Genomic DNA, 13,072 nt, shown 5'->3' on the forward strand with positions numbered 1-13,072 from the left:
CCTGTAATTAAAAAAATAGAGTAGCCAACCTGACGTGGAGAAAAAAGGCCAAAGTGTCTATTCAGCGAGTGTTTCCTTTCACAGCTGCCATCATCCTTACTCTCTGTGTGATCCTGGATGAGTTACTTATATTTTCTAAGTTTCATTATTTTAAACCACAAAAGTGATGGCACTGGCCTTACTGAGAAACTGCAGGGGTTAAATAACACAGTATGTATTTGTTCTGTGAAGCCTGGCACATTTTATGTGGTATATGTGCATTAGAAGTGTACAGATATGCATTCTTCTTTATGTATCTATGATGTACATATATGATCTATCATACGCAGAAATGAAACTGCAGACTTTTTCATATAGAAGACTACTGCTCCCTGGAGATAAATGCATCAAAATTGTCTGGACTTTAGTTTCATTTCTATTACTCCTTGATTTTATGTACTTATTCTGTTTTGTTAAAGTGCCTAATAGTAGCCTGTGGTGTTATTTAAAGAATGAAGGATTTGTTTCAAAATTAGAAGCATCTTTACCCCTAATGTGAAGAATTACATTAATATCAGTGGGAGGTTGATGTAGCTCTCATGCTTGTGGAGATGATAAAAGGAATTCCTGACTAACAACTAACCAATGAGTCTTCTCAGAAGGAGGAATTCTGTAAATCCCTCCTGTTGAGATGTTTTAATTCAGTATTGCAGACTGCAGATTCTAATTAATACGTGCAATGTTTACATAGATTATAGAAGATACATTATTTATCTTTTTGCAAAGGTAGTCACTTGAAAATGAAAGTTCATCCTATTTAGAAGTAAATGTTTTACTCAATGGTGAACTCACTCTCCTAAATGTTGTGTGCAGCTACAGTTCCTTTGTTGTTTATCTGATTTCAGGGCATGCGGTCACAGATCTGACACAATGTGGGTATATTTTTTAAGAGAGACATTGAACAGATAAACATGGTAAAATCAGAAAATGTCAAAGTTATGGCTGAAATCATCCTTTGAGATTCCAAAAGTGGTCCATGAAACAATCATCTTTTCATAAGACAATTAAAGAGAATTTTAATTTCCCCCCCAAATACTGCACTATTATTTAAAAATTAAAGCAAACGTGAACTACTAACATGTAAGGAGGCCACCACCTTAGGCACAAGACAGGCTTTCCCTGACTTGCTAATGCTGCCCAGCGCTGCCTGTCTGTACTAACTTGGACCTCACTGATTGGTTCCATTTCTTCCTTCATTGCCAGGCTTCAGTTTCAAAAGACGTGTAGAAATTACACAAAAAATGAAGCCCTGAAGTACTGATAATTCAGTTTCTCTTACCTCATAGTTGCAAGTGAATTCTAAAAAAAATAAAAAATAGAAAATTACCTGGTTTTAATTTTCATGTGTAATCCCCATTGTTCATCACAACCCCATTTTTATTCCTTATTAAACTTTTAATTTCTTCTGAGTGTATTTACTTCTCCACTTCTGCTGAGAGCCATTCTCACAAGAACTGAGGACTTTGAGGGATTCACAATCACTACAGGAGAGGTTAGCTCATTTATCCACATTGCCAATGGATTCTTAGGAAAGCAAGAAAATTCTACAGGTAGCATCTTTGCCGATGAGGGAAGAGGTGCCTGCTCAGAAATGATTAGTACTCTCCAAGTTTATTTTTACATACACCATTTGGGCCTCCCACCCGTCAACTCTGAGGCTGCTTCTTGCTGCTTTGATGTTAAAATGCTCCTTTGTCGAGGCCCTTAAGCCCAGTGGTGATAACTGCAACAGAAAAATACTTGTGATAGAAAGATATATTTTCAATAACCCTTGACTTTATTAGTTCAGCTACTGCTAGAATAAAGGGTAAGTGGGCCCTTGATATTTTAAGTGTTCCATGTCCAGCTCCATCTATTTCCCAGGTCAGCATTCTTTACTGATGAAAATTCTGGTCTGGATTTTGGTTCGCTGTCATGGGGTGAAAAGTCTGTCGCATTGCCTACATCTGAGCTTTGGTTGTTATCCCCAAAAGTCTACTATCAATAATAGTAGCATGAGCTTCTGTAGAGGTTTCCTTATTTTCATTATCTCTGAGGACCAAGTGTCAGATTCTGAAATCTATAGTAGTGTGCTTAGAGGACAGAGGATTCCTGAAAAATATATAAATAGCATAATTTTCTGTGATAAAAATTTAAACATAACCAAGGAGATTTTAAAAATGACATATAAAATTTTACAGAAGAGTTCTGTAGCTTCAGGTCAGTGTTATGGATAAATTTTTAAAAATTCTATTATCCATAAAATTTTAGTAGCCTATAATTTTCAATACCTTTCTAAATTGGTGCTGGTGTGAAAGCTTTATCTGACAAAAATTATTTAGCATGACGAAGTATGGATCTAATATTTTAAAAATAACTTCAAATTTGCTCAGTGGTTTCAACTCAGTCTAATTCTCGTATAGCCTTAGACAGTAGATCTATGGCAAACTATACACTACACAGAGAAAATTTTAGCTCAAACATTTGGTAATAAATTAAAAGTTGACCTTCGGAAGTGTAGAGATGAGCAAGATTTATTGCCTTCTGACATTCAAAGCTGCTTTCTCATGACTTCAATGAAATGGTCATTGAGGCAGGGAAAGGACATTAATATGAAAGCAAGGAAGAATGGGTAATACAGTGATTCTAAATGCTGCATAACTTAGTTGATGCCCCTGGACCTCTCAGCAGTCATCAGGGAAATGCAGAAACCAGATGGTGTCTGAGAACAATTTGTATTAGAAATTTCTACTTTGTGTGTGTGTTGTGTGTGTGTGTGTGTGTGTGTGTGTGTGTGTGTGTGTGGTCTTTTTAAGACACGGTCTTGCTATGCAGTTCAGGCTGGCCTTGAGCTCGCTTTGCAGCCCAGCCTGGTCTCGAACTCGCAATGATCCTCCTGCCTCAGCCTCCTTAGTGCTAGGATTATAAGCATGCACCACCATGTTTAGCAAAATTTCTACCTTTATTGAGCAGTACCATCCATATCTTCACAAAACAATTGAATCCAATTTTACATGAAATTAGTTGCAAAATCGTATAAAAAGGAAATACTTTAAATTATATGAATTTTCATATATATTTTGTAGTCTTGGCCTTAATGATATATCATCACTTCATTGTAGAAGAATCTTAAATATTATTTTCTGTCCTCCCACTCTTAGATCTGTGATGTGATGGAATAAATTTGAAGTAAATCAATTTTATTTACAAATAACTTTAAATACTTTATAACAGATTTTTTTTGTTTGTTATGATAAGGAAAATAGACCTCATATGGAATACAGAATGGGAATTATAGTCACCAAGTTAAATAGATGACATTTAAGTTCACTTAAAAAATAAAATAAGAGAGCTGGGGGTATAGTTTAGTGGCACAGTAACTGCCCAGTAAGCACAGGGTCATGAGTTTGATTCCTGGTAACCCCCTCCCAAAAGAGAGAAGAAAACCTAGATCAGAGTATATAAAAAGTAAAGTTTACATGAAATCAGTCCTTATTGTAAACACAGAAAACATAACATATATAATCAAGTAAATGAACAAAACATAAAATTACGAAATTATAAAATATTAAATTTGTACTACTCTTTCAGAAAATTCATTTGAGAAGAAGCCAAAGTACACTTTCTCAGAAACAAGTTTTTGAAAGATATTTAGTTTCTTGATAGAGAAGCGAATTTGAGAATACCTTAGCTATCTTTTCTTATCCAAACTTTGTCATTTTATCCTAGTTAAGATTCATGGCAACTTGGCCTTGGCAGGAATTCTGGCTCAAGAATTTAAGGGTCAAGGGTACTTTTAAATATCTATTCAGTCAGCTTGTAGATGCTTTCTTATTGTGAATGACTTAATAAAGTTTTAAATTCTGGTGAAATACAGCTGATTTAGGAAAGAGTTGGGAAGACAGGTGGTGAAAGTTTTGAAGTGTAAAAGTGATAGTTCTATGAGAGATCACATCAGATTGAAAATAAAAATTAAAACTTCTCAGATTAGTATAGTGGTTGACTGATTATATCAATTTGAGAAGTTTAGAAACTTACCTAAGTCAGCTCAGCAACTCTACACCCTGGGGTATAGAGGAACTTCCCTAAGGCAGCTGTCTGCACCCTAGGATATAGAGGATCCAACCTAGGGCAGATTTTCACCAGGACAGTATACAAAGGGAAATGAGGAAGGACAGATGGCTCTCTTCTTGGTAGGAGCTCCAGTCTTCACCTTCAGTGCTGACTCTTTGGCTTCTGCCTTGGATCCTTCAACCTTCTGTCATAGACATTTCAGCGATCCTTCAGCCAAATGTTGTGGTACTAATGAGCAATTTGTCACACGCAGCTGAACTGAATCAGTATAGTACTGGGCATGGAAAGCTCACCTGAATATTGTTGCCAGTAGCATAAAAAGAGAACTAAAGGGAAAGGTGTGTGCTGTTGATTTTCCTGGAGAAGCTTGTCATGTTGGATTTCTTGATATGAACATGGCTGTTCTCATCAGAGGAGGTTGAGACCTCACTGTTGCTGGTGATGGCTGCAGTACTCTTCAAGGGAGCTTTGGTCCTTACTTTGAGTGTCACTTTCGAGATCCAGTGCAGTTCCTTCAGCCTACTGGCACAGACCATCCCACTAGCACAGACTTTCTAGATTCCACCACTGATATTTGGGCTTTCCCAGTGCAGATCCTTCATACAGACTTGCATAAGACATTATCATTGGCTCTAGACTTCCAGTTGCACTCCTAGAGGACATTGCCATGGGCTCTAGGTCTTAAGCTGGATTCTTCAGGTGTCTAGTGTGTAGACAGACCTCCTTCATTCTTTTTCATTTAACTCTTTCAGTGAATATTATAAAATAATCCTATAAATCATATGTCTTGTATTAAATTGTTTCCCTTGTAAACCCTGATTACAACAGTCAGATTCAAGTGTATTGAAACAGGCCCTGCAATGCCAAGATAAGTAACAGTGCTTTGACAAGAACTGTCTCTCTCATTTTCTAGCAATGTTTTATTTAAACAAATTAACTGGATATTCTATGGTGGAATATCAAAGTACAGCTGGTTTTACATTTCTTTAGGATATAAAACAAATGTGCTTTGTTGTTTATTTTAGATATGGAATTTGTGGAACAATAGGTAAATACTATAGTACCTTGGTTCATGAACACATCTGTATGCAAACAATTCAGTTTGCAAATAAAAGTGTCTTGCAAAATTTTATTTCCATTTGCAAGCTCTGCATTGGGTAACAAATAAGACCAGGGCCATCTTCTGCTCACAAACCCATATGCAGCCATTATCCCTAAAATAATAAAAGAAATTAAGTTTGTAAACTGAGGTATCATTGTATATAATGCTAAAAATTCTCATAATTAAACATAATTCATTTAAACTGCATAGTAGACATAACCATTGGTTAAAGAAGTAAAGTGGATAGTAAATATTTCCACCTGTACACTGAAAATTGCTCCTAAATTTACTTCATCAATTTTCTTTTACTGGAAGTGTTTCATACTATTTTTCTTGTATATAAGTTTAAGATAAATATTAAATAGAAGCAAGAAATGAGCCAAATAATCCTGACCATCACATCTAGACAACTATTAATACATTTCTCCAGGTTGGTGCTGCATAAATCACAGTGCCTAATTTTTTTATACCACTAGCCCAAAGATTTCAGCACTTTTCTGAGGAAATGAATATTCTGTATTGATTCAAATATAAGGTTATTTACTGTATATTATTTGGAAAGAGGAAATCCTGTTTATCTCTTTAGTATAGCTAAGTACTTGGGCAATTACATTGTCAGTTTTTTGTTTATCTGGGTTTTTTTGGGACAGGGTCTCACTAAGTGGTTCAGGCTGACCTAAAACTTACAGTGATCCTCCTGCCTCAGCCTCACCAGTGCTGCGATTATACTGCATGTGCCTCCATGCCTATCTAGGTACTTGAACAGTTAATGAGGAAACATGACTGCAGCTGTAGTACTTCAGTCATACCAGAAAATACAATTACAAATATGTACATTTGCAAATGTATACCACCTTTAAAATGTATTCTTTTATACTTCACTTATAGGATTATTCAAATTTGGAAGATAAAAACATTTTACTTTAATTTATAGTAGAATTTGCATTAATTTGGGAAAACTTTCTAGCTAAAAAATGGTCTTGTATTTCCTCATTTTATAGATGGAGATTCCTCTTAAAATGCAGTTATATGAGAATATGAACAAAACAAATACATAGACATGCCTGTAAATAACTAGATATATACTTATTTAAAATAATGAGATAGATTAATTTCTTAAACAAGACAATATACACATACACAAATAATCAGAATGGGCTCATATTTATTAAAGAAATTTCATCAAAAACTAATACTTTTCCAAAAAGCAAGCACAAGGACCACATGGCTTAACTGCTTTATCCTATCAATTACTTAAGGAAGCAATGACCCTAATTCTACACCAACTCTTCCAGAATACTGAATAGGCATTATTTCCTAAATGATCTCAAAAGTCTAAAATCTCTCCAATACTAGCACTAGAAAATGATGTATAAGAATGGATCATTGCTGTACAATTTCCCCATGAATTTAATAAAAATTAGAATTTCTGTAATTACAATTGTTCAACTTTTGTATTAGTGCTCCTCAGGTGTGGGACTGCACTTATTCTGATAATTGGCTATTGCTTTGATAGTTTATCCTAAGGAAACAATGTACTGAAACAGAGTTCTGGGGCCTGATGAGAGGCCAGTTTGTAGGCAAAAAGCTGCCATGAAGAATCTCAAAAGGGCTGGGATGACAGATTTTGGAGTAAGGGAAGTCTTACAGAGGGTTAGTGGCAAGAGGGTGGGGCAGGATTGCTGGGTTTAGGGAGAGGTCAGTAAGAATTATTATTAGAGTTAAATTGGCCCTGTCTACCTTTCCAGAAGATTGGTGGTGCCAGGTTGTGTGAGACTGTGTTTAACTTTTAAAACTTGTTGAGTTATACTTGAAATAAAAGCAGGCCCATTATCTGGTGGCAGGGACTGAAGAGGTTTGAAGTGGGGAACTGGGAGTTGCAGGAGAGCATTAGTTACTTCAGAGTCACTCAGAATTTGTGGGGATGACTTTGATCTATCCTGTGCAAGTTCCCGCACTAAAGAATAAATGCAAGGGGCTGGGGATTTAGCTCAGCGGCAAAAGCGCCTGCCTGGCAAGCGCAAGGTCGTGAGTTCGGTTCCCAGTACCAGAGAAAAAAACCAAAAAAAAAAAAAAAAAAAAAAAAAGAATAAATGAAGAATTTGGAACTTCTGCAAGAGCACATGTGAGTAAAGTCTATTTACCAATATTCTCCCAACGTAGTTCTTCTTTGTTACACAGGCTATAAAAGAGGAAGGGGGGGGATCTGATCATGATAAACAGGCTGGGCCTTCAAAACCTCTTTAAGGGTCTCTGCAACTCCAATTCCTCAAAAAGAAAAAAAAATCTAATAATGGTTAGAGAAATTTTGACTTCAAAAAGTGGCTTGGTGGAGACTTCTGAGAATTTTCCATTGAGAAGACTGGGTTAGTAATAATTTATTTGTAAGAAGCCCTCTGAGGTTGTTCTGAAGCCTTCCTTTAATATTTTTTTGAATTCCTTATGGGGTATATATATAGTGGACGAGAGAGAATAGTGTTGTAGGGTGTCCATACTGTCCATTTTAAGGAATTCCAGGCTGCATTCTTAGCTTGTTTTCTGCCTGATTGTTACCATGAGAGCTGTCTGACTGGATCTTTTGTTGACTTTTACAATCAATGATGATGAACTGAACAGCAGGCCATGCAGCATCCAGGAGAGCTAAAATTTCCTGAGAACGTTTAACAATGGTACTTTGAGCTTCTCGTAATCCTCTCTTTCCAAATGGCCACATGAGCAGGGAGAACTTGAAAGGTGTAAGCTGAGCCTGTGTAAAGGTTAAGATTTATACTGCACCCAACTGGAGAGCTCTGGTAAGGGCAGTGAACTCAACATTCTGCCCTGATACAAACTTGCCTGGAGGGTGTCCTGACTCTGCAGCTCCTGTTAGACTGAAGATAGCATATCCTGACATCCTGTGCACCTCAATCAGGAGACACTTCTCTCTGTGAACCATGTGTCATTGGGACAAGGGAGGGGAAAGTCTTACAGGCCTGGCCTTGTGTTGCAAGTAAGCTCAGCCAGTCTACAGGGGAGTGTGGGAAGCAGGTTTCAGAGTCCTGAAATGACCAGTAAGGTTGAGAGTGTGACAAGGTTGTAGGATGAGTTCTGGGGTTTATCAGAGAACAGTCTTTATGTTATCAGAAATCTAATGAAATGTCCTGGGCAGTATGTGTATGAAAAATATAGTACCTGTACACAAAAATTTTGTCTTTTTGTTTTCCTGTTTACAGTGAAAAAGTAAATAAAGAAAATATGGGTTTAAAAAGTCCCATAAGCATCCTGATGGATATCTAAGTATTGTATTAAATTAAGGTTAACTACAGGAAGATTTATGACAAACGATTTAAAAAGGAGGCCACCTGTGGAGTCAGGGTAAGGCTGCAAAGTGGCTGTCTCTACACTGGAGAGCTGGAGCTGCCAACGCAAGGTTCAAGACCTGCAGCTTAGTGTAGGGTCCAGTGTAGGGTCCAGTGCCGGTTGGTAAGGGAAAGTTGAAGTGTCTGCCTCAGAAGGGCGAAGCGTGTGTGCAGGAAGCCTGGAGGAACTGCAGATGAACATTCAAAGGCAAAGCCCAGAGATCCTCCAGAGAAGCAAAAGGGGTAGACTTCCTTCTTCTTTCCCTTTTAATTCTATCCAGACTGCAAGCCTATTGGCTGGTGCCAAGTGCATCTAGGGTGAGTCTTCATTCCTCAGTTTAAGATTTACATCAATCATTCAGACCCATCTAGAACTGTGCTCCAGCAATTTGCCCCACTAGTTTCCTAATCCTTTCAAATTGACAACACAATTCACTAGCAAGGATATGTTCTGGATCCACATTCTAAGGCACTAAAATACTATCAATGAAATTCTTATCTGTAACATGACTTTGGGAAAATAGTAGTGTTCTATTCTGAACTAAGAGCAGATTTCTATATTCTACAAATTCATAAAAATAAAATGGAAACAGAATTACATCTCTGAAAAATCAAATAAATTGCTGGGGAATGGAAAGAACAAGATGGGTCAATTAGGTCTAAATTGAGGGCCCTACCCTCTGCTGACTGAAGATATCTTTGCCTCTAAGGAAACAATGAAAGGTTGGATTCCCAGACATCAAGACTTAAAGGGATAGCACGCAGAGAAAACTGGGGAGCATAAACAACATCAGTATAAAGGAATGAGTTTACTTTGATTGAAATCAGTTGACAAATCCATTTTACCTTTGTGAGAGATCACACTAGCAATAGACTTATCAGGGAAACTACACTGAATATAGAAGGACAAAAATCTGAAGATTTCCCATAGCTGGTTTGAAAAGTGAGTAGACTGAAGCAGATACATTTTTATTTGATGAATTGCTAATGTTTCTAATGTACCTACTTGGTAACGTGTTTGCTGGTTCTCACATAGTCTTGATGCTGAATCTGAATATCTACAAACTCAGCAGGGATTTCACCCTGAAAGTCACCAGAAACAAAAGTACGTATGAACACCTGATTCAATAGCGAGAGGACAGTGTAGTTTGTTTGGGTGAAACAGCCCAGGCCCTGACTCCCTCAGCTATGGAAAACATTTCTTAGTGTTGTACTCTATCACTTGTATGTGGAGTTGAATGTTCTCAGGAATTAGATACAGTCAATATTTCTGGCAGAGACAATTTCATCAACACTGGAGAGAGGAAGAAAGACTGAGCAGTGTCTATCATAATTGGGTTTTTAGAAAAACACTCTCTTCATAGGTTCAACTTTAGAGAACAAAATTTTCTTTCTGACTATAAGATTCTGAATGTTCACTTAGAAAATTAACCTGACATCTTATAAAATATTTTAATATTTTTGGATCATGAATAAATTTTTACATAATAATTCCTTATTTTGAAAACTCACCTGAGCATCTTTGCCTTGACCACCCGTATCTTATACTGACAGAGGTAAAGCACGTGCTTGTTAATGTTGTTTCACACAAAGCAGACTGTGTGCATTCTGAACTGACTAGAGAAGCAGAACCAGGTGCTGTGACCTGCTGCCACCACAGTTCCCAGCTGAAAGCCTTGGAGAGAGCCAGGTATTTCCCATATACTTCCTGGGGGAAGATGGGTGATCCAGGTTCCTGTCGCCATTACACTCTGAGTCTCTGCCCTCCATGCACCTGTGGTAGACAGGAGTTCCTCACTCAGAAGGCCCTTGGACTGCTCTCACCGGGGTTTGCATGTGGGCCCTTCCTGCGTGTGCCCTGCGTAGAGACAGCAGGCACTCCAAGAGCTGCTGATATCTCAGTTCAAATCTGTGCTTTACTTGCGCCCCGACATCATGGAGGGCACAGACACAGTCTGTGATTGTTGTTGGTGTGGCATGCATCTGGCTCCTGTATGCATCATGAACGGACTAAAGATACAGAATTAAGTGGTCCACAAACTGTTGAACCTGCAGTTCGTGTCTGGGTTTAGCCTGTACCCTGAGATGCTTGGGGACACAGGTTCACTGAACTGGGATTGTGCCAGCAGTCCAACCCAAGTCCAGGCTGTACATGTGCCCTGAACTGCAAGGGGCCATGAGATCAGATGGTCTGCCATCAGCCAACACCTGCTCCCATGTCTGAGACCTGGGATAACTAGATACATTTCAGCAACTGTCAGAAAACCTCAGACTAAGTAGTGAATCTCAGCAGACACTGAGGGGCAAACCTGGCCAGCAGGAAAACTAGGGACACAAGCAGCCTTTGCTGTTCAGCCACTGTAGAAAGAAACTGAGCTTTCTGCATCTGGCACCAAACATGAAAAGATGAAGGACTAAAACACAATCCCAGAACTCTACCCCACTCAGAGCAAGTCCAGGACACATCGACCTAGGAGAACTTGGTAAACACACACATGAAATTGCTGAAATGATTGCAATGGAAGTAAAGAAACAATTCCATAAGGCCCTAGGAGAGATCAGATCAGAAATAATCTCTCAGGCAAAAAATGAAATGACAATAAAAATGAAAGAACTGCTCAGAACATATGAAGAAGAAACACAAGAAAACAGAAGAACAAAGGCAATGGACAGAAACATCAAATGAAAAATATACAAAGGACTTAGAATGCATGAGCCAGATTCAAAGAAACTTCCAGGAAATCCAAGCTTCCATTGAAAGTTGCAACAACCACTTGAATGAAGCTGAAGATAGAATTTCAGATTTTGAAGACAGCATGGCAGCTAGTGACTGTGAAAGAAAGGATCTTGTAAAATCAACAAGGATCCAGGAAGAATCAATTCACAACTGCAAGACGAGACAAAGAGGAATAATGTATAACTAATGAGTCAATGAAACAGCAAGAGGCAACACAACTGACATAAAAAGAATATTTGCAGAAATAATAGCAGAAAATTTCCCAAGCATTGAAACAGAACCTGATATAAGGTAAATGAGGCATATACAACTCCAAACAACCACAACCAAAATAAAACTACACCCAGACATATAATAGTCAAGTTCCCAGATCTCCAGCAAAAGAACAGAATATTAAAAGCTGCTAGAGAAAAGAAACAAATTACCTATAAAGGAAAGCCCATCAGAATCATGGCAGACTTCTCAACACAAAACATCCAGTCAAAAAGAGCTTGGAGTGAAGTATTGCAGGTCCTGAGACAAAACAGCTTCCAACCAAGACTGATGTTCCCTGCCACTCTCTCTCATATTCAACGGAGAAATAAAATATTTCCATGACAAAGAACAATTGGAGAACTTCGTGAGTGCCAAACCAGAACTGCAAAGAGTACTAAAAGATATTCTAGACAGAAAAATCGGACTGTAATTTCAAGAACAACAGTAGAAAGGAGCCATCAAGAAGAGCAAGCAAGAAAACAGGTAGAAAAAGTAGGAAACCATTGCAAGCAAATAACATGACAATGATAAATCAACACATATCAGTTATAACCATAAATGTAAATGGCCTCAATTCACCAGTCAAAAGAAACAGACTGACAGAGTGGATTAAAAAACAAAGTCTAATGATATGTTGTATACAGGAAACACATTCTACTCAAAAGGAAATCCATAGATTGAAAGTCAAAGGACGGAAAACAATACTCCATGCAACAGGAATCCAGGTGTAGCTATTATGTAGCTACATAATCCAGGTGTAGCAGGTGTAGCTATTATGTTTGCAGACAATGTAAACTCCAAACTGACAACAATCAAAAGAGATAAAGAAGGTTACTACATACTTGTCAGGGGAAAACTGTAAGAGGATGAGATAACAATCATAAACATATATGCACCAAGTATCAGAGCTCCAAACTATATAAGAGAAATCTTAAGAGCCATGAAAACCCAAATAATTAATATCACTATTGAAATAGGGGATCTCAACACCCCATTGACACAATGAGATAGGTCAACTGGACAAAAACTCAGCAAAGAAATAACAGATCTGAACCAAAGTTGTGAACAAATGGACTTAGTAGATATATACAGAGTGTTCCACCTTACAACACCAGAATACACATTTTTCTAAGCTACACATAGGACTTTCTCTAAAATAGACCACATTCTAGTCCATAGAGCATACCTGTGTAAATGCAAAAGAATTGAAATTGTCCCATGCATATTATCCGACCACAGAACAATGAAATTGGAAATTAACGACAAAAGGAACTCCAAAAACTCCATAAACACTTGGAAATTAAGTAACAACTTCCCGAACAACCAATGGATCACAGAAGAAATTAAAGAGGAATTAAAAAATACCTACAAACAAATGAAAATGTATATACAATTTACCAGAATCTGTGGGGTATCTTGAAAACAGTCCTCAGAGGGAAATTTATAATGGTGAACTCACACATAAGGAAAACCAAAAGAAAACAAATAAATAGCCTAATGCTGCATCTTAAACTTTTAGAAAAAGAAGAACAAGTCAAGCCCAAAGCC

Source organism: Chinchilla lanigera, unplaced genomic scaffold (assembly GCF_000276665.1).
Source record: "Chinchilla lanigera isolate Chin_1 unplaced genomic scaffold, ChiLan1.0 scaffold00125, whole genome shotgun sequence".
Taxonomy (NCBI): domain Eukaryota; kingdom Metazoa; phylum Chordata; class Mammalia; order Rodentia; family Chinchillidae; genus Chinchilla; species Chinchilla lanigera.